General features: G+C 34.0%; 1 long non-coding RNA gene across 2 annotated transcripts in view; it reads left to right on the top strand.

Moving 5' to 3' along the window:
• Window positions 1-1,224: 1,224 nt before the first annotated feature.
• The window catches only part of LOC117919642, a 37,997-nt gene continuing 15,290 nt past the window's right edge, over window positions 1,225-23,931 (top strand). The window contains exon 1 of one of the 2 annotated variants that reach the window (XR_004652111.1): window positions 1,225-9,896. This is a non-coding gene — a long non-coding RNA (uncharacterized LOC117919642). Of the gene's footprint in view, window positions 9,897-18,166; window positions 23,288-23,931 lie in introns of those variants that run through there. The other variant, XR_004652110.1, reaches the window with a different exon arrangement.

The following is a 23,931-nucleotide window of genomic DNA, read 5'->3' as shown; positions in this document are numbered from 1 at the left end:
TTATGGATTTCATGGACCTTTAGATGGTCGAATTTCTAAAGCTCGTGGTTTCAGGTTTCTTTCCCTTTACAAATCATTCTTTTTATTGATTATATGAACTTGTCAGATTGGATTTTTACTTTTTTTCCCCTTCAACGCAAACCGTTATTTTTATTGATTGATTACTTTCAGATTGGACTTTAACAGGGGATACGATCTTTTGGAGTGGATCATTTGACATTTTGAAGGAAAGGGTGTGGCGATCATCTGGTGGATGATTTGAAAGATCCATTAAGATTGGTATTATAATTTCATAGTAGAATGAATCATTCTTCTTTTATTCTAAAATATCTACGATTTCCAGGTTGATATGTGGAATTCTCATTTTTTGATCGATCAGTATCAGTCCTTTTGGGTAAGTGTTTTGGATTTATAATTTTAATTTAATTAACCGTGTACTAGGGGAATGCCTGTAATTCCAGGGGAGGAGGAGGAAGAACAAAAGATTTAATCTTATTTGCTATAACTGTAGCATGTTGAGGGAACAATGACATTAACTTGGGATTGTTACTTTATTATTATTAATTATCATATAAACGTGTTTAAGAAGTTATGCTTTGAAGTTGGTTGTAGATTATATAACTCTTGGTGGCCAGGAATTTGTTGCTGCTGATATAAACTTTTATGGGTAGATTGGAATAGCTTTTTGCCTTGATTGGCAGCAATCTGATTACATTTCATTTGAGCTCTTTGTTAGTGATGAATGTCCCTGGATTGTAATTTGTTAAAAAATTTAGGACATAGTTGTATTTTTTTAGCCTCTGAATCTGTTTGTGTTTTGTCTAAATAATCGTAGTGCAAGCACATTGATACTTTCAGGCTTTGCACATTTAACAAATGTTAATAGTAGGCAACTCAACATACTGATGGCATGCTGGTATGAGTAAGAACTAGAAAACAAAAAGTAAATTGAAACCACATTGTGGGCTACATGACAAATTGAGGGACAAATTTTAGGCACCAACTGAACCTACACGACAAAATAGACGATAGTAATTCTTAGAGAGAGCTATGTTTGTGGAAGGAAGAAAAAATTAACTGTAAAACTTTAATATATATTATTTTAACATGTGTTAAATAATTTGAAAATATATAAGTTTCTCACTAATTTTAATTATATTCAATTTTATTTAGTACCTTTCATAGTAGCTCAAATATGAGAAAATCATGATTTTTTTTTTTTAAATACTTTTTCAAACTCATTTTTCTGTTATTATACTAGTTTCTGTTTCTTATTTCTTTTGATGTATCTCTTAATTTGTGGTTCTCCTTTAGCTTTAGCTCTGGGATATTAGTTGTTCCTATATCAGGCTGATGGATTTTAAGTTCGTATGGTTTGAAATTCATGTTTTTTTATCTACTTCAATAATCTATGACACTGCATCATGAATTAATATTGGGTAAGTTTTGGGGTGTAAGGTAGGTTCTGTTTGATTTTTGTACATTCTCAAGTTGTATGTGAGATATATTTTTTATGGTGTTGGATTTGTCTCACCTTTAACTGTCTATCAGTCTTAGGCAAATTGGGAGGAAAATGATGTGTTTTTATTTTGTTATGGTCTCTACTAATGTTGTTCATGTTGTAGTAAATGGGATTGCATCTTTATTTAGATTTCAGCTATATCTGTTAGGTTGGGCTGAAACCCAACTCAGCATCAGTGATTTAGGTATTGACATCTGTAAATTATCCTCCTAATATACTCAATGATCTGAGTTTAGATAAGCATGATGGGACAATAATATTTGGAGCGCTAACAGAAGGTGTTTGGCTGTTGATTGTTGTTGTTATTTGGAGTGCCTTACCGTATATGGCTGCTCTTCGGCTGCTCTTCTTGTTTTTGCAGGAAGAAATATGATGTGTTGTGGAATTTGAAGGGGGACCCCTACATAGAATTATGATATCTCTTCTTCTTCTTTGTCTACCTCAATATGGGACATTTTTTCTTGTCCTACATAGAATTATGGTTTATGTTCTTCTTCTTCTGCCTCAATATGGGACATTTTTCTTGTTGGCAGGAGTGCTTTCTCTTGGATATCTCAAGGCCAAATCGAGGAACATTTGATTTTTAGAACTATCCCTTCCCCCACAATGGATAGCATAGCAAGGCATAGAGATTTTACACATGATCCCAATACATTTATGAGTTGTGAGAAGTAGGAATAAGAGGATTTATGTGATAATTACTCAGATTTTCTTTGTTTAGATTTTATAATCCAATTTTAGGAGATGTTAAATAAATCACAAATAAGTGACACCACTAAGCAGATTAGGATCAGATGTGGAACTAGAACCTTCCAAAGCATCATAAGCCACTAAACTAAATCTGGGTTGGAAGGAACACAACAACTCATGCTTGCTATTCTCCATCAACCATCACTCAGCTTTTAGGCTTCTGTATCCTTAACTCGATGCTTGGATACATAAGAGACCATGGTCCTGATATGTTTTTTAATAGGGCATGCTGTTGTAGGAATATGGGAACACAAATTTGACTAGATTTTAGGTCATATGCTACTGAACACGTAGTAGAAAAAGCCACTAAATGAAATCTGGATTGGAAGGAACACAACTCAGGCTTGCTATTCTCCATCATCCGTCACTCAGCTTATAGGCTTCTTTATCCTTGATTCTATCCTTGGATGCATAAGAGACCATGGTCCTGATATCCTTTTGAATAGGGCATGCTGTTGTAGGAATATCGGAACCCAAATTTGACTAGATTTTAGGTCATGCTACTCAACATGCAGTAGAAATACACTTAATAATGAGAAGAGAGGCTCATTGTTTTTGCTTTTTGAAAGGCGCCCATGGTGGAATGAGGGGGGGTTGTTGGTTTTAACCGTGTCTGTGTTTGTATTTTGTTACACTAGGATTGTATTTGAGCTTGTTCCTTGAACAGTGTGAGTCATCCATTGGTCAGGTTCCTTGTCTGAAATTTATATTGCTATCAATTGCATAAAAAGAATGATGTTGATATGATATGGATTTTTGAGTCATCCATGGTTCCAGGTTACTTATCTGAAATTTGTATTGCTATGAATTGGATAAACAGAATGATAATGATATAATATTGATTTTTGGAGTTATATTAAGGGCTGTCTTTTTCTTGAGTGATTTTGAGGTTTTGGTTGTATGTCAGCATTTTTCTACTTTTTTTAATGCTTGTTTTATGCATGACTTGGTGGGTACACCCCGACAAGAAAATTGTTTGTTAATAATAGTTGTGGTTTCTATGGGAAATAGGTATAATAGCTTGCTGGAGTTACCTTGTTTGACAATGAGGATAAGTTCTTTTCTTTCCTGTATTTTTTTAACCCTCAATATGATTTATTTTTCTTTAATCATCAAAGTTGGCCCCTTGTTTTTTTTGTTGCTTATTTTTGCAGGCTGTCATTATTCCATTGGTAACATTCATTCTTAAACCTTTTATATTATTTATGGTTTCCTTTATTTTCTATTTCGAAGTATGGGTATGGCTTTGGAAACTCGATCTTTCGGATTTTTTTCCATTTGTTTTCTGGAAATGCACTTATCCATTAATGTTGGATTAACTAGGTGTTATAAGAATGCTTTGTTGATCATCTCCAAGCACCTGCATGTTTTTCCACAACTGATGGAGAACATGATGTTGATAAGAGGAAGAGGTTTTCCTGTCATACAACTTTTTCTTTATAAATTTGTTGCATATGCAAAATGCAGTAAATAAAAATAATGTTGAATGGGTATCATGGATTTTATATCATAATTGTAAAACAGGGGTTCCATTTCCCACTATGATATGTGCTTTGTATATTTGTTTTATACATTAAAATTTTCACCTTATGGTCCTCGACATTCTATAGAATATTTGTTTTAGGCTGATTTTCATTTCAACATTCTATAGAATATTTGTTTTAGTCTGATTTTCATTCATCTATGGCAATCTAAGGTGTCCTCTAATGAGGGTTACCTTTTGTTGTGGATATTTGTTTTATTTTAATTCCTTTTATGAGTTAAGCACTTGACAAGCCAATTGTTTGCCACCCAACACCAGAGAGTTCCATTTTGCATTTCCTTTTTTTTATTTTCTCATTATTTTTGAGTGTAGGTAGAATTGGACTTCTTGGTTTGGATGATTTGAACATTTTCTTATTGAAGAAGATCAACTGAATTCACAATCAGAGTCTGAATATGAGGGGGGGTTGTAAGAATGCTTTATAATTATATGCCTTTGAGAGTATGAAAATCTTTATAAGAATACTTTGATAATTATATTAAAAAAATTTGCATCCATTTTTCAGGACAAGAGAAGAAGCGGAGGTTGGTATGCTTTTGCTTTTGTTTTCATTTTCATTTTGAAATGAATGAAGATGTGTGTTTTGCATTTATTGGCTTTTATCTTATAATTCTTTTTTTTTTCTTTTTCATATGCAATTATTGGCTTTTATCTTATACTTATTTTTATTCATACAGGGCATGACCTTATCTTTAAAAAACGTTCCATTTTGCATTTCCCTTGCTTTATCTTCGTATTATTTTGTGTGTGGGTTTCATGATTTTGAATTCATTGTGGGTTTTGGGCATATAATTGTTTGTTGTTTTCTGCAGGAAATAATATGATGTGGCATGTGAGGGTTGACAACATATAAAATAAATTGATTTTTCTTTTTTACTTGCATGGCCTATTTCGAAAAGATCTATGATTTTTGTAATATACGTGAAGTATTAATTGTTGTAGCTTGGTTGATTATTTATTTATATTGACTATTATGACCTTTTCTTGGGATTGTAGTTCAATTGGTCACAACAATGCTATTGCAAGGCAGAAGTTGCGGGTTTGAGCCTCGTCAATCCCAACTAATCGAATGATTTGAGAGTTTTCCTCTTTTGAAAATATATCTTGTATTACTTATACTCTTTCACAACTAATTTTGTCTTACATTTACTTGATTCATTCTTATCTTGGGTGGGCAATGTGTTTCTGTTAACATTTTTTTTTTCAATGTTGAATGTGTATGTTTTGTTAGTTGTATTGTGGTATTGTGTGTCATATTGTGTATTATAAAATACACTATAGCTAAAATACAAATTATTATAGGATTTCCAAAAAAAATGTATCCATGTTCCCATTAGGATTTCCTATATGTAAACTACATTCTTGAATGGATATTCAAAGTGGCTAACAAAAGGAGGATGATAAGTAGTGTGCAACAGGACTGTTTGGGCTTTGAAGTTTGAAGTGGGGTTTATGTAATTAATACAAGATTTTTGGCTTTGGACAAAATTCTTTATTTTGATTGTTTCCTTGACAATTTGTTTTCAGGAACTGATTGGTAGAGTCGAACATGTTCCTTTTGAATGATATTTCAATATATGCATCCAATGGTTTTTGCCCCTTAGTTGAATTTATTTTCTTCAAGGATTTTCAACATCTTTCTTTGATTTGCTGTCTCTGGATGATGTTTCTTGACACATTGTTGTACTTTGTTCCATTTGTCTTTATCTGGATAAGGCATGTTCTCCAACACTTTCCTTCTCTTTGGATGTTTTGCTTTTCAATGAAGAATTTGCTTTGAAATGGCTGTGCCCTTGGAAGGACGTTTTCATGTACACATTTTATCATTATACAATATTTGGTTTGTGACATAATTTTTAGAAGTTTGTTCATATGACCAGGTTGTTACTAAGGAGAATGGAGTTCATTCTCCATGGGACTTTCCATTCCAATAATGCTCATGAAGATAGAGATTCATTAATTCAGATTCTTGCTCTTGTAGGCGAGCATGTTCAATTTCTTTATGTGCTCTTTACTTTCTTTCCTTGTTTTTTCTTTTATTCTTTTTAGGTTGTTATTTCTGATTCTATCAATTTTAAATATCTGTTTGCATTTATTTTTCAATATATTCTTGACGAAAATAGCTTCTGAGTTTATCACTTGAACAAAGACTCAAGACTTTGGCTAGTTTCTACTCAACACGTTGTAGAAATACACTTAATAATGAGAAGAAAGGCTCATTGTTTTTTTCTTTTTGAAAGGTATGCCTGGTGGAATGAGGGGGTTGTTTGTTTTAATCATGTCTGTGCTGTATTTTATTGATATAAGATTGTATTTGAGTTTTGTTCCTTGAACAATATTTCTTTCTTGAGTAAGTTGGCCTCTTACCTCTTTTTTATGTGCCTTTGTTAGCATCATGTCGTTTTCCATTCTTTTAAGATATCTGATTTTTGTTTTGGTTTTTTTTTGTAACTTCTAAATACAATTTCTGTGCGTAGGTTGGCTAGATAATGTCCCAATATAAGTGAAGACTAGCACCCGTGATGTTGATAGAGTGGAGAGCTATGTGAACGGTGAAGGAAATAACATATGTTGCATGACAACAATTTTATCAACTTGAAAGCTTGGGTCAAGGACGGTTCTCATACTTATAAATAGAAAATAAAAGCTTGGGTCATAGGATGGGCTGGCAAATAAAAGCTTGGAAACCTGATCTTCCAGTTTCTTTCCCGTATGTTTTCTGGCAATGCACTTACGCATTAATGTCGAGTTAACAAGGTGTTGTAAGAATGCTTTGATGATCATCTCCAAGCACTTGCATATTTTTCCAAAAATGATGTTATGTTGTTAACAGGAAAGGTTTTCTTGTAATGCAACTTTTTCTTTATAAATTTCTTTCCTATATAAAATAGAGTAAACAAAAATACTATTGCATGGGTATCATGGGTTTTATCTCACAATCTTGTTATATTTTGAAAACCAAGGTTCCATTTCCCATTTCCATATGTGCTTTGTATATATGTCTTTTGCATTAAAATTTTCACCTTATAGTCCTCTACATTCAATAGGATATTTGCTTTTAGGCAGGATTTTCATCTATCCAAGGGTTCCTTTAATGAGGATCTGCTTATTCATTTCCTTTATGAGCTCAACACTGGATAAGCCAATTGTTTGCCACCTAACTCCAGAGAGTTCCCTTTTGCATTCCTTTTTTTTTTCCTCATTATTCTTGTGTGTAGGTTGAATCAGACATCTTGGTTGGATGATTTGAACATTCTCTTATTGAAGAGGATCAACTAAACAAGGAGGGGTTGTAAGATTGCTTTATAATGATATGCCCTTGAGAGTATAAAATCCTTTATTAGAATGCTTTGTTAGTTATATTAAACAAACTTGCATTTATTTTAAGATATGGCGTTTCCATCTCAAAAATACAGCTTTTGGTAAAATGCATCAAACAAAAGTATCATGGGGGGTGTGGCCTCATCTTTGAAAAACATTCCATTTTGTGTTTCCCTTTATCTTCTTATTAATTTTTGCGGCTTGTTTAATTATTTATATTGACCATTGTGACCTTTTCCTGGGATTGTAGTTTGATTGGTCAGAACAATGGGAGTTATGGAGGGGTGGTTCTCTTCACAGTACCTAGAAACACACAGAATAGCAACACTTTGAAGGAATTCAAGTTGGCTTGAGAATTTCCAATGTGTAAAAGGAATGCTTGGGCTTGCCTTTGAGCGCTCCTCACTAATCAACAAAAGTATGGGACTTAATAGAGGACAGATTTTAAAGAAAGTTAGCCTTGTAAAGGAGACAATACCTACTAAAAGGAGGGAGACTCATCTGAATCAAAAGCACATGGTCAAATATATTGATATACTTGATTTCTCTTTTTACCATTTTGAGGATGGTGAGCTCAAGACACAACAAATTCCGAAGGAATTTCCTTTGAGGTGTAGGGGCTTTAGAGTGAAAACCTCACTTTGGTTAATTGGACCATCATTTCCTTAGGTAAAAGAGATGGGGGGCTTGGCATCATAAAGCTCCATACTCTTAACAAGGCTCTTCTAGGTAAATGGAGTTGGAGATTTGTGTCCAAGAGAGAGTTCCTTTGGAAACAAGTTGTAGTTAGAAAATATAGGTTAGAATAAGGGGATGGTCTCAAGGGCGGTGAGGAATAACTATAGGGTGGAGCTGTCGAGGGCCATAGTAAACGGGTAGGAAGTCTTTAAAAGTGGAACCCACTTCATTTTGCATATTGGTAGATGAATAAAATTCTAGAAAGATGATTGATGTGGTGAAATCTCGTTGGGAGAGGCTTTCCTGGTCATTTTTGCCATAGCCAATAACAAAGACTGTTGGATAACAGATTTGTGGGAGTAGGATGGGAAAGGGGGCTGATGAAGCCCCCATTTCCATAGACTACTCTATGATTGGGAATTGGAAGGAGTGAAAGTTTTTTTTGAAAATTGCATTCTTTTTCAATTGGAAGGGACAAGGATGACAATTTAAGTTGGAAGGAAATGAAAACTTGTACATTTTCCATCAAATCGTTCTATGCTTCCTTAGGCCAAGGAAGTGGTGAGCCTTTCCACTCAAGCATCATTTGGAATCCTTGAGTGCCAACAAAAGTGGGTTTTCTCTCTTGGGAAGTTGTTTGTGGAAGGATGTTTACTCTTGATTAGCTTAAGAGGAGGGGTTGGAGCTTCCCGAACAGATGCTGCAGTGTAAAGGAGATGAAGAGTTGATCGATCGTGTGTAATGGACATGTGTAGCCTTGGTTGTTGCTTTCATGCTTTTAAGGTGGGGAAGCAATCTTAGTCCCTTTCCTTTAGTCTTCTTAATCCCTATATATACATATGTTTTTTTTTTTTTTTTCATAAAGAAATCCTTCTCTCTTTTGCTAGCCGTGGAAATGGGATTTGTAATCGAGTCTTCTGATATTTCTCTTGTTACTACTATATTTTTTGGGTTATGAAATATCTGAATCCTGTCTTCTTTATAATCATTCTGTTGGCTGCATGACAAAATGATGTTATAATAATGCATTTGTTTTCTAATACACGGTCAAGGGAAGAAGTTCGGAAGGTAGCTTATGATAGACTCCTTGTGATAAGCTCCAGCTCGGGAAACTCAGTTCTGAAGCATCTCATCAGAAGCTGATAAACTTACTGATCCTAGTTTTACTGAATAATTGAATTATGTGGCTTTTTTTTCCATGCTTTCTGTAATATTGTTGCTTCACCTTGTTTTGTACTCTAATTTTCATTGATCAGTTATCAATTGCGTTGATATTGTTGGAGGAAAATAATAATAATAATAGTAATATTTAATACAACTTTTTAACTCTAGGAAGTTTTCCCTTTGGAGCACTACTGTTGTAATCTATTAATCTAAGTCCGTTTATTTATGTATTAGTTTCATATTTTTTGTTTGTTGGAAAAGCTTACTATTAGAAGGAAAAAACAGTCATGGGACTGAAATGGGAACAAAATTCTGACAAGCAACCTTTGTTGGATATATTGGTGAACTCTGATTTTGTTTCCTTGCTTTTTATAAATCCCATTATGTATTACATGAAATAAATCTCTATCTACTAATTTTTTTAATGACTTTGAGATAGTTTTGGTCATTTTGATTATTAATCAACTGTTTTGACCTATTGATATCACTGGTTGCAAAGAGGTTGCTGCGTCCTTTTTAATGGCTAATTGTTGCATAATGTTCAGATAATGGGCTACCTTTCTGGTTCATCTCCTCACATAAAAAGTGGAGCAGTGTCTATGCTATCTTTACTGGTATGTGAGGATGCAGATAATTGTATTTCAGTAACTGATCTGGTCACCCTTCTGTTTTAGCTTTGCTGCAAAGGAAAGCTGTTGAAATTGTAAAATGAGTCCCTAACTCATAATCCAGTTCGTTGTTTGGTAGTTGCTCTTAACGTTTATGAGTCGATTGTTAGATGTTAAATAGGCTGTTTTAGGCTTCATGAAAGTAGTGATGTCCTGCTTACAAGCTGAAGACTCGCAGAGTTTTCTTACTGATGTACTCAATGGTGTTCTCCCACGGTCACCTATATCAAGAAGCCATTTCAGATCAACGGTATGTGCAAATTTGCCTAAACTGTGTATCTGTTTGTATATTGTTACAATAAGATTGCATTTGAGTTTTGTTCCTTTGCAGTGTGTCTTTCTTGAGTGATTTTGAGGTTTTTGTTGTGATTTTTCTGGTCTTTTCAATGCTTGTTGTATGCATGACTTGGTGGGCACTCAGCAGGAAAATTGTTTTCTTGTTATAATTGTGATTTCTATGGGAAATAGGTATGATTGCTTGCTTGTGTCACCTAGGTTGACAGTGAGGATTAGTTCTTTTCTTTCATATATTTCTTTCATCCTCTATATGAATTACTTTTCTTCAATCAAAATTGGCCTCTTGCTACCTACTTTTTTATTATTTATTTTTGGTGCTTATGTTAACAGCATGTCATTTTCCTATCAACGTTGAAGGAAATAACATATGCTGTATGACAGCTATTTTATCAACTTAAAAAGCTTGGGTCGTAGGATGGGGGGAGTTGGTCATACTTAGAAACATAAAAGAAACCATAAATAATGCAAAGAAGGGAAGTTTAAGAGTGTATGTGATGATTTGAACCTTGTGATAAAAAAGTAAAATTTAGGGGATTCGGGACTTAAAGTTATGGAGAATAATTTAGAAAATATGTTACTTGAAACAGATCTACATAACCTTAATGACAAATAAGAAAATTATCTTTGTGTCCCAAATAGAAAATGTTTCTCTTTTCCTCTCTTGTCCTCAAGGCTACTAGGGTTTTAGGAAAATTATAGAAAAATTTTAAAAATATTTATTAGAATAACAAAAATTTTAAATGTATCATATTTCAATAAATATTTTTTAACAATTGCTATGCTTTCCCAAAATGACAAGTACACCATAGGAAGCCATACGGGCTCACCGTTTGGGAGTTGGGATGCTTACTAGATGTGGGGCCAGATTTTGCTGAAATTCTCAGGCCCAAGGCGGAGTTTAGAAAGAGGGTACCTTGCATGGAGCCTTTAGTCATCGCGTACCGTGTTACGCTGGCTCTCTGCGCATGGATCTGCTGGTGCATTTCGCGTCGGTTCTCGTCGTTACAGTACGTGTGGGCTCCCAGTGCACAGTACGCGTCGTCTCTCCGCGTACAATACGTGTCGGCTCTCCGCGTTTAGTTCGCGTATGAAAATTCCGGAGCCTATAAAATCCATGTAGAGGGGCTGAGATGTTGAAGCAAAGGATATTGATCTGGAAGATGAAGGCGGTGGGTTTTTAGGTTAGTTTTATATGGTGATCGATGATATGATTTTTAGGGTTTTTTTTTTCCAGCATTCTATATGAATATGGGAGGTTTCGTGGGTTTTGTAAGACGATTGGATATGATATCAGATGATCGATGAGGGTTTTATAAGACGATGAAATGATTTCAGAATTTTTCGGGGCAGGATCAATTCGGTTCAGGTTTCTTCCCCTTACGAATCGTTCTTGTTATCGATTACTCATCAGATTGGATGTTTACTTCCTTTCCCCTTCATCACGAACCATTCTTTTTATTGATTGATTACTTTCAGATTAGACTTTAAAAGGGGATACAATCTTTGGGAGTGGATCGTTCGAAGTTTTGACGGAAAGGGTGACCATCTGGTAGATGGTTTGAAAGATTCATTGAGATTGGTATTATAATTTCATACGTGGAACGAATCACTCTTCTTTTATTCTAAAATATCTATGATTTCCTGGTTGATCTGTGAAATTCTCAATTTCTGATAGATCGGAATAAGTCCTTTTGGGTAAGAAATTTGGCTTAATAATTTTATTTTAATTAACTGTATATGGCGAATGGCTGTAATTTCGAGATTTCGAGGGGAGAGGAAGGAAGAACAAAAGATTTAATCTTACCTGCTATACTGTGGCATGTTGAGGGAATAATGACATTAACTTGGGATTTGTACTTCATTATTATTATTATATTATACATACGCGTGTAAGAAGTCATGCTTTGAAGTTGGTAATAGATTATAACACTTGGTGGGTAGGAATATGATGCAACTGAAATAAACAATTTTATGGGTGGATTGGATTAATAGCTTTGAGGAAGCGTAGTTGCCTTGATTGGCAGCAATCTGATTACATTTCATTTGATAAATTTCCCTGGATTTGTAGGTAATTTGTTAAAAAATTTGGGACATAGTTTTGGTTTTTTAGCCTCTGAATCTGTTGGTGTTTTGTCTAAAAAGGTTAATGTGCGAGTGCATTGTTACTTGTAGGCTTTGCACATTTAACAAACATTTTGGGAACTCAACATACTGATGGCATGCTGCTATGTTGGATGGTACTACTGTATGGAAATGGTTGGATTTCTTTTGAGGAATCTCCTAAATCCTTGGTTCCACTTTAGCTATAGCTCTTGGATATCAGTTGTTCCTATATACAGGCTGATGGATTTTAAGTTTGTATGCTTTGAAATTCAACCTGAATGTTTTTTATCTACTTCAAAATTCTATGACACTGCATCCTGAATTAATGTTGGGTAAGTTTGGGGGTGTAAGGTGGGTTTTGTTTCCTCTCTTGGTTTCCTTTCGACGTTTCTTCCTTGTTCTGCAAGTTTTTGAGGTAAAATTTTGGTGATTTGGTTATTGTACATTCTCAAGTTCTATGTGAGATATATTTTCTATGGTAGTGGATTTGTCTCACCTTTAAGAGACCATGGCCCAGATAAGCTTTTGAGTAGGGAGTGTTGTTGTAGGAATATGGGAACACAAATTTGACTTGATTTTAGGTCCTGCTACTCAATGCACTGTAGAAATACACTTAATAATGGGAAGAGAGAGGCTCATTGTTTTTGCATTTTTTGAAATGCACAGATGGTGGGATGAGGGGTTTTAACCATGTCTGTGTTTGTATTTTGCTACAACAAGATTGTGTTTGAGTTTGTTCCTTGAACATGCGAGTCATCCATGGTTCAGGTTCCTTATTTGGAATTTGTACTGTTATCAATCAGATAAACAGAATGATATTGACATGACATGGATTTTTTGAGGTTATATTTGGGGCTGTTTTTTTCTTGAGTGATTTCTAGGTTTGATTTGTATGTCAGCATTTTTCTGCTCTTTTCAATGCATGTGGTATGCATGACTTGGTGGGCACCTGGCAAGAAAATTGTTTTCTAATGATAATTGTGGTTTCTATGGGAAATAGGTATGATAGTTAGCTTGAGTTATCCAGGTTGACAATGAAGATAAGTTCATTTCTTTCATTTTTTTTTTCACTCTTAATATGAATTATTTTTCATTAATCAAAGTTGGCTGCTCGCTCTGTTTTCTTTTTTGGTCGCCTATTTTTTAGCAGTATGTCATCTTTCAATCCTTTTAAGATATTTGATTTGTGATTTGGTTTTTATTTGTAGCATATATTCTTGAACAGTTTCTTTAAATAGGATGAATCATGGGATGCAGGGTTGGTAATTTATGTGTGTGCAGGTTAGCTAAGAGATGTCCCAATTTTTTTGCAGAATAGCATCTATGATGTTGATAAGAGTGGAACTATGTCAACGATGAAGTGATGTATGCTGCATGGCAGCTATTTTACCAACTTAAAAGCTTGGGTCATAGGATGGGGGAGATCACATTCATTCTTAAACTTTTATATTATTTATGGTTTCTTTTATTTTCTATTTCTAAGTATGGGTTTATAAACCTGATCTTTTGGATTTCTTCCAATTTGTTTTTTGGCAATGTACTCATCTCCATCAATGTTGGGTTAACCAGGTGTTAAAAGTATGCATTGATGATCATATCCAAGTATCTGCTTGATAACTGGAATAGGTTTCCTTTGTTGTATATACAAAATGCAATAAATAAAAATACTGTGGAATGGGTATCATGGGTTTATCTCACAATCTTGCTCATATTTTTGTAAAACAAGGGTTTCATTTCCCATTTTCATATGTGCTTTGTGTACTTGTCTTTTGCATTAATAATTTCACCTTTATAGTCCGCAACTTTCTATGAAAATATTTGTTTTAGGTAGACTTTCATATATGGCAACCTAAGGGGTCCTCTAATGAGAATTACCATTTGTTGTGGATATTTGTTTTACTTTACTTCGTTTTATGAGTTTAGCACTTGACAAGCCAATTGTTTGCCACCCAACTCCAGAGAGTTCCATTTTGCATTTCCTTTTTTTTTTTTTTCCTCATTGTTTTAATGTGTAGGTAGAATGGTTGGATGATTTGAACAGTATCTTATTGAGGAGGATCAGCCGATTGAACAATCAGAGTTTGAATACTAGGGGGTTGTAAGAATGCTTCATAATTATATGCCTTTGAGAGTTTTGAATTCTTTATAAGAATGCTTTGATAATTATATTAAACAAATTTGCATTTATTCTTCAGGACGAGAAGAAGTAGGTACACTTTTGCTTTTGTTTTCATTTTCAAATGAATAAAGAAGATGTGTTTTGCACTTATTGGGCTTTTTATCTTTTATTTCTTTCTTTTTTTTTTTTTTCATATGCAATTATTGTCTTTTATCTTATACTTCATATAGGGCATGGCCTCATCTTTGAAAAATGTTCCATTTTGTATTTGCCTTGCTTTAAACTTCTCATTATTTTGTGTGTAGGTTTCATGACTTTGGATTCATTTTGTCTTTTGGGCTTACAATTGTTTGTTGTTTCTGCAGGAAATTATATGATGTGGTGTGTGTGGGGTTGACAACATATAACATGAATTTTTTTTATTTTTACTTACAAGGTCTATTTGAAAGATGTGTGATTTTCAAAATGTATGTAAGTGCTAATTTGTGCAGTTTGTTTGATTATTTATATTGACCATTATGACCTGTCCTTGGGATTGTAGTTCAATTGGTCACAACAATGCTATTGCAAGGCAGAAGTTGCGGGTTCAAGCCCTGCCAATCCCAACTAATCCAATGATTTGAGAGTTTCCCCTTTTTGAAATTCTGTCCTTTTGAAATTCTGTCTTGTTTGTCTTACTTTTACTCTTTCGCAACTAATTCTATCTTACTTTCACATGAATTTGCTCAATTCATTCTTATCTTGGGAGGGCAATGTGTTTCTGTTAACATTTTTTTTGTTTCAATGCTGAATGTGTATGTACGTATGTTTTGTTTGTTGTATTGTGGTGTGGCATGTCATATTGTGTATCATATATGTATCATGAAATATACTATAGCTAAAATACAGATTATGATAGGATTTCCATTAAAAATGTATCCATGATCCCACTAGGATTTCCTTTTATGTAAACTTCAAATTGGCTAACAAAAGGACAGTAAGTCATGTGCAACAGCATTGTTTGGGCTTTGTAGTGGGGGAATTATTAGATAATAATAAAAGAGAGAGGCTTTGGACAAAATTCTTTATTTTGATTGTTTCCTTGACAATTGGTTTTGAGGAGCCTGATTCGTAGAGTCGAACATATTCTTTTTGAATGATATTTCTATATATGCATCAAATGGTTTTTGCTCCTTAGCCGAATTTATTTTCTTTAGGGATTTTCGACATCCTTCTTAGATTTCTTGTCTCCAAATGATGTTTCTTGAATGGAGAGTATCTTGCATGGAGCCTCTGGTCATTGGGGAGTGTCTACGTTAAACGTTGGCTCTCTGAGCATGCAACCCATTGGCTCTGCGGGTGCATTTCGCAATGGTTTTCGTTGTTACAGTATGTGTTGGCTCTCTGCGTACAGTACTGGATGTGTCATCCTTGTGTGTACAGTACATGTCGTCTCTGTGCATACAGTACATGTCATCTTTGTGTGTACATGCGTATGGAAATTCTGATGCCTATAAAATCCAGGTAGAGGGGTTGAGATGTTGATGCAAAGGATATTGATGTGGAAGATGAAGGAGGTGGGTTTATGTGATCATTGATGATAGGATTTTAGAGTTTTTTTTTTTGTTTTTTTTGTTTTAGCATTCGGTATGAATATGGGAGGATTCATGGATAAGACGATGGAAAGATTTCTCAAAGGATTTTTGTCAGGATATATCAGGGCAGGATCAATTCAAGACCTTACCCGCAAGAGAGCGATGATATACTAAAATGACTCAATTGAGGGGATGATTTATGAGATTCTCGGAGATTGATGAGGATGAGTTTTGGGTTTCACAGTGATAGGTGAGGTGGATGATTCATGGAGTGACCTTTTAGATGGTCAAATTTTTAAATACTTTAAGGGCAAGCTCGTGGTTTCATGTTTCTTTCCCCTTATGAATCATTCTTTTTATTGATTATATGAACTTGTCAGATTGGATTTTTACTCTTTTTCCCCTTCGACACGAACCGTTCTTTTTATTGATTGATTACTTTCAGATTGGACTTTAACAGGGGATACGATCTTTTGGAGTGGAACATTTGAAATTTTGATGGAAAGGGTGTGGCGACCATCTGGTGGATGATTTGAAAGATTGGTATTAAAATTTCATAGTAGAATCAATCATTCTTCTTTTATTTTAAAATATCTACGATTTCCAGGTTGATATGTGGAATTCTCAATTTCTGATCGATCGGTGTCAGTTTTTTTGGGTAAGTATTTTGGATTATAATTTTAATTTAATTATCCGTATACCGGGGGAATGCCTTTAATTCCAGGGGAGGAGGAGGAAGAACAAAAGATTTTATCCTATTTGCTATACTGTAGCATGTTGAGGGAATAATGACATTAACTTGGGATTTGTACTTTATTATTATTATTTTATCATATAAATGTGTTTAAGAAGTTATGCTTTGAAGTTGGTTATAGATTATATAACTCTTGGTGGCCAGGAATTTGATGCTGCTGATATAAACTTTTATGGGTAGATTGGAATAGCGAGTTGCCTTGATTGGCAGCAATCTGATTACATTTCATTTGAACTCTTTGTTAGTAATGAATGTCCCTGGATTCGTCGGTAATTTGTTAAAAAATTTAAGGTATAGTTGTATTTTTTTAGCCTCTGAATCTGTTTGTGTTTTGTGTAAATAATCGTAGTGCAAGTACATTGATACTTTCAGGCTTTGCACATTTAACAAATGTTAATAGTAGGCAACTCAACATACTGATGGCATGCTGGTATGAGTAAGAACTAGAAAACAAAAAGTAAATTGAAACCACATTGTGGGCTACATGACAAATTGAGGGACAAATTTTAGGCACCAACTGAACCTACACGACAAAATAGACGATAGTAATTCTTAGAGAGAGCTATGTTTGTGGAAGGAAGAAAAAATTAACTGTAAAACTTTAATATATATTATTTTAACATGTGTTAAATAATTTGAAAATATATAAGTTTCTCACTAATTTTAATTATATTCAATTTTATTTAGTACCTTTCATAGTAGCTCAAATATGAGAAAATCATGATTTTTTTTTTAAGTACTTTTTCAAACTCATTTTTCTGTTATTATACTAGTTTCTGTTTCTTATTTCTTTTGACGTCTCTCTTAATCCGTGGTTCTCCTTTAGCTTTAGCTCTGGGATATTAGTTGTTCCTATATCAGGCTGATGGATTTTAAGTTCGTATGGTTTGAAATTCATGTTCTTTTTTATCTACTTCAATAATCTATGACACTGATCATGAACTAATGTTGGGTAAGTTTGGGAGTGTAAGGTGGGTTTTGTTTGATTTTTGTACATTCTCAAGTTGTATATGAGATATATTTTTTATTGTATTGGATTTGTCTCACCTTCAACTATCTATCAGCCCCAAATTGGGTGGAAAATAATATATTTTTATTTTGTCATGCTCTCTACTTTTTGTGGTCTCTACTAATGTTGTTCATGTTGTAGTAAATGGGATTGCATCTTTATTTTGATTTCAGCTATATCTGTTTGGTTGGGCTGAAACCCAACTCATCATCAGTGATTTAGGTAATGACATCTGTAGCTTATCCTCCTAATATACTCAATGATCTGAGTTTGGATAAGCATGATGGGACAAGATTATTTGGAGGGCTAACAGAAGGTGTTTGGCTGTTGATTGTTGTTTTTATTTGGAGTGCCTACCGTGTTTGGCTGCTATTGTTGTTGTTTTTGCAGGAAGAAATATGATGTGTTGTGGAATTTGAGGAGGGACCCCTACATAGAATTATGATTTATCTTCTTCTTCTTCGTGTGCCTCAATGTGGACATTTTTTCTTGTCCTACGTAGAATTATGGTTTATCTTCTTCTTCTTCTGCTTCAATATGGGACATTTTTCTTGTTGGCAGGAATGCTTTCTCTCGGATATCTCAAGGCCAAATCGAGGAACATTTGATTTTTAGAACTATCCATCTCCAATGGATAGCATAGCAAGGTGTAGAGATTTTACACATGATCCCAATACATTTATGAGTTGTGAGAAGTAGGAATAAGAGGATTTATGTGATAATTACTCAGATTTTCTTTGTTTAGATTTTATGATCCAACTTTAGGAAATGTTAAATCACAAATAATGACACCACTAAGCAGATTAGGATCAGATGTGGAACTAGGACCGTCCAAAGCATCATAAGCCACTAAACTATATCTTGATTGGAAGGAACACAACTCATGCTTGCTATTCTCCATCATCCATCACTCAGCTTTTGGGCTTCTTTATCCTTAACTCGATGCTTGGATACATAAGAGACCATGGTCCTGATATGCTTTTTAGCAGGGCGTGCTGTTGTAGGAATAAGGGAACACAAATTTGACTAGATTTTAGGTCATATGCTACTGAACACGTAGTAGAAAAAGCCACTAAATGAAATCTGGATTGGAAGGAACACAACTCATGCTTGCTATTCTCCATCATCCGTCACTCAGCTTATAGGCTTCTTTATCCTTAATTCTATCCTTGGATGCATAAGAGACCATGGTCCTGATATGCTTTTGAATAGGGCATGCTGTTGTAGGAATATGGGAACACAAATTTGACTAGATTTTAGGTCATGCTACTCAACATGCAGTAGAAATATAATAATGAGAAGAGAGGCTCATTGTTTTTGCCTTTCAAAAGGCGCCCATGGTGGAATGAGGAGGGGGGGGGGTCTGTGTTTGTATTTTGTTACACTAAGATTGTATTTGAGCTTGTTCCTTGAACAGTATGAGTCATCCATGGTTCAGGTTCCTTATCTGAAATTTGTATTGCTATCAATTGGATAGACAGAATGATATTGATATGATATGGATTTTTGGAGTTATATTAAGGGCTGTCTTTTTCTTGAGTGATTTTGAGGTTTTGGTTGTATGTCAGCATTGTTTTACTCTTTTTAATGCTTGTTTTATGCATGACTTGGTGGGTACACCCCGACAAGAAAATTGTTTGTTAATAATAATTGTGGTTTCTATGGGAAATAGGTATAATAGCTTGCTTGAGTTATCTTGGTTGACAATGAGGATAAGTTCTTTTCTCTCATGTATATTTGTTACCCTCAATATGATTTATTTTTCTTTAATCATCAAAGTTGACCCCTCGTTTTTTTTGTTGCTTATTTTAGCAGCCTGTCATTTTTCCATTGGTAACATTCATTCTCAAACCTTTTATATTATTTATGTTTTCCTTTATTTTCTATTTCGAAGTATGGGTATGGTTTTGGAAACCCGATCTTTTGGTTTTTTTTCCCATGTGTATTCTGGAAATGCACTTATCCATTAATGTTGGATTAACTAGGTGTTATAAGAATTCTTTGTTGATCATCTCCAAGCACCTGCATGTTGTTCCACAATTGATGAAGAATGTGATGTTGATAAGAGGAAGAAGTTTTCCTGTACTTTTTGTTTATAAATTTGTTGCATATACAAACTGCAGTAAATAAAAATGCTGTTGAATGGGTATCATGGGTTTTATATCATAATTGGAAAACAAGGGTTCCATTTCCCACTTCGATATTTGCTTTGTATATCTGTTTTTTACATTAAAATTTTCACCTGATGGTCCTCGACATTCTATAGAATATTTGTTTTAGGCTGATTATCATCTATGGCAATCTAAGGGGTCCTCTAATGAGGATTGCCTTTTGTTGTGGATATTTGTTTTATTTTCATTTTGAAATGAATGAAGATGTGTGTTTTGCATTTATTGGCTTTAATCTTATAATTTTTTTTTTCATATGCAATTAGTGGCTTTTATCTTATTGTTATTTTTATTCATGCTGGGCATGACCTCATATTTAAAAACGTTCCATTTTGCATTTCCCTTGCTTTATCTTCTCATTATTTTGTGTGTAGGTTTCATGATTTTAAATTCATTGTGGGTTTTGAGCATATAATAGTTTGTAGTTTTCTGCAGGAAATAATATGATGTGGCATGTGAGGGTTGACAACATATAAAATAAATTGATTTTTCTTTTTACTTGCATGGTCTATTTTGAAAGATCTATGATTTTTGAAATATAAGTGATTTATTAATAGTTGTAGCTTGGTTGATTATTTATTTATATTGACTATTATGACCTTTTCTTGGAATTGTAGTTCAAATGGTCACAACAATGCTATTGCAAGGCAGAAGTTGCGGGTTTGAGCCTCGTCAATCCCAACTAATCCAATGATTTGATAATTTTCCTCTTTTGAAAATATATCTTGTATTACTTGTACTCTTTCACAACTAATTCTGTCTTACATTTACTCAATTCATTCTTATCTTGGGAGGGCAACGTGTTTCTGTTAACAAATTTTTTTTTCAATGTTGAATGTGTATGTTTTGTTTGTTGTATTGTGTGTCATATTGTTTCGTATGTGTATTATAAAATATGCTATAGCTAAAATACAGATTATAATAGGATTTCCAAAAAAAATGTATCCATGGTCCCATTAGGATTTCCTATATGTAAATGGATATTCAAAGTGGCTAACAAAAGGAGGATGATAAATAGTGTGCAACAGGACTGTTTGGGCTTTGAAGCGGGGTTTATGTAATTAATACAAGATTTTGGGCTTTAGACAAGATTCTTTTTTTTTATTTTATTGTTTCCTTGACAATTTGTTTTCAGGAACTGATTGGTAGAGTTGAACATGTTCCTTATCAATGATATTTCAATATATGCATCCAATGGTTTTTGCCCCTTAGCTGAACTTATTTTCTTCAAGGATTTTCAACATCTTTCTTAGATTTGCTGTCTCCGGATGATATTTCTTGACACATTGTTGTACTGTGTTCCGTTTGTCTTTATCTGGATAAGGCATGTTCTCCAACACTTTCCTTCTCTTTGGATGTTTTGCTTTTCGATGAAGAATTTGCTTTGAAATGGCTGTGCCCTTGGAAGGATGTTTTCATGTACACATTTTATCATTATACAATATCTGGTTTGTGACATAATTTTTAGAAGTTTGTTCATATGACCAGGTTCTTCCTAAGGAGAATGGAGTTCATTCTCCATGGGACTTTCGATTCCAATACTGCTCATGATGAAAGAGATTCATTAATTCAGATTCTTGCTCTTGTAGGCGAGCATGTTGAATTTCTTTATGTGCTCTTTACTTTCTTTCCTCTTTTTTCTTTTATTCTTTTTAGGTTGTTGTTTCTGATTCTATCATTTTTAAATATCTGTTTGCATTTATTTCAATATATTCTTGACGAAAAGAGCTTTTGAGTTTAGCACTTGAACAAAGACTCAAAACTTTGGCTAGTTTCTACTCAACGTAGAAATACACTTAATAATGAGAAGAAAGGCTCATTGTTTTTGCTTTTTGAAAGGAGTTCTTGGTGGATTGAGGGAAATTACATAATCATGTCTGTGCTTTTATTTTATTGATATAAGATTGCATTTAAGTTTGTTCCTTGAACAATGCGTCTTTCTTGAGTAAGTTGGCCTCTACCTCTTTTTTTTTGTGCCTATGTTAGCAGCATGTCGTTTTCCATTCTTTTAAGATATCTGATTTTTGTTTTGGTTTTTATTTGTAACTTCTACATACAATATCTGAGCGTAGGTTGGCTAGATAATGTCCTGATATAAGTGAAGACTAGCACCCGTGATGTTGATAGAGTGGAGCTATGTGAACGGTGAGAGAAATAACATATGTTGCATGGCAACAATTTTATCAACTTAAAAGCTTGGGTCAAGGACGGTTCTCATACTTATAAATAGAAAAATAAAAGCTTGGGTCATAGGATGGGCTGGCAAATAAAAGCTTGGAAACCTGATCTTTCAGTTTCTTTCCCTGGCAATGCACTTACACTTGCATATTTTTCCACAACTGAAGGCAAAGGTGATGTTATGTTGTTAACAGGAAAGGTTTTCTTGTAATGCCAACTTTTTCTTTATAAATTTGTTTCCTATATAAAATAGAGTAAGCAAAAATACTATTGAATGGGTATCATGGGTTTTATCTCACAATCTTTCTATATTTCAAAAACCAAGGTTCCATTTCCCATTTCCATATGTGCTTTGTATACATGTATTTTGCATTAAAATTTTCACCTTATAGTCCTCTACATTCAATAAGATATTTGTTTTTAGGCAGGATTTTCATCTATGGATATCCAATGGTTCCTTTAATGAGGATTTGTTTATTCATTTCCTTTATGAGCTCAGCACTTGATAAGCCAATTGTTTGCCACCTAACTCCAGAGAGTTCCCTTTTTCATTCCTTTTTTTTTTTCTCCTTATTCTTGTGTGTAGGTTGAATCAGACTTTTTGGTTGGATGATTTGAACATTCTCTTATTGAAGAGGATCTACTAAACGATGAGGGGTTGTAAGAATGCTTTATAATGATATGCCTTTAGAGAGTATAAAATCCTTTATTAGAATGCTTTGTTAATTATATTAAACAAACTTGCATTTATTTTAAGATATGGTGTTTCCATCTCAAAAATACAGCTTTTTGCATTATGCATCAAACAATAGCAACATGGTCAGAACAATGGGAATTATGGAGGGGTGGTTCTCTTCACGGTACCTAGAAACACACAGAATAGCAACACTTTGAAGGAATTCAAGTTGGCTTGAGAATTTCCAATGTGTAAAAGGAATGCTTGGGCTTGCCTTTGGAGCTGAAACATATTTAATACAACTTTTTAATGCTAGGAAGTTTTCCCTTTGGAGCACTACTGTTGTAATCTATTGATCTAAGTCCGTTTATTTATGTATTAGTTTCATATTTTTTGTTTGTTAGAAAAGCTTACTATTAGAAGGAAAAAACAGTCATGGGACTGAAATGGGAACAAAATTCTGACAAGCAACCTTCGTTGGATATATTGGTGAACTCTGATTTTGTTTCCTTGCTTCTATAAATCCTATTATGTTTTACATGAAATAATTCTCTATCTACTAATTTCTTTAATGACTTATAGATAGTTTTGATAATTATGATTATTAATTAACTGTTTTGACCTATTGATATCACTGGTTGCAAGGAGTGGTTGCTGCTTCCTTTTTAATGGCTAATTGTTGCATAATGTTCAGATAATGGGCTACCTTTCTGGATCATCTCCTCACATAAAAAGTGGAGCAGTGTCTATGCTATCTGTACTGGTATGTGAGGATGCCAATAATTGTATTTCAGTAACTGATCTGGTCACCCTTCTGTTTTAGCTTTGCTGCACAGGAAAGCTGTTGAAATTGTAAAATGAGTCCCTAACTCATAATCCAGATCGTTGTTTTGTAGTTGGTCTTAACGTTTATGAGTCGATTGTTAGATGTTAAATAGGCTGTTTTAGGCTTCATGAAAGTAGTGATGTCCTGCTTACAAGCTGAAGACTCGCAGAGTTTTCTTACTGATGTACTCAATGGTGTTCTCCCGTGGTCATCTGTTTCAAGAAGCCATTTCAGATCAAAGGCATGTGCAAATTTGCCTAAACCGTGTCTCTGTTTGTATTTTGTTACAATAAGATTGCATTTGAGTTTGTTCCTTTGCAGTGTGTCTTTCTTGAGTGATTTTGAGGTTTTTGTTGTATGTCGGGATTTTTATGCTCTGTTCAATACTTGTTGTATGCATGACTTGGTGGGCACTCAGCAGGAAAATTGTATTCTTATAATAATTGTGATTTCTATGGGAAATAGGTATGATTGCTTTCTTGTGTCACCTAGGTTGCCAGTGAGGATAAGTTCTTTTCTTTCATATATTTTCTTTCATCCTCAATATGAATTATTTTTCTTCAATCAAAATTGGCTTTTTT

The sequence above is a fragment of the Vitis riparia genome, chromosome 8 (assembly GCF_004353265.1).
Source record: "Vitis riparia cultivar Riparia Gloire de Montpellier isolate 1030 chromosome 8, EGFV_Vit.rip_1.0, whole genome shotgun sequence".
Classification (NCBI taxonomy): Eukaryota; Viridiplantae; Streptophyta; class Magnoliopsida; order Vitales; family Vitaceae; genus Vitis; species Vitis riparia.
The sequence above is the reverse complement of the archived record's forward strand: the minus strand, read 5'-3'. Positions and strand labels throughout refer to the sequence as shown.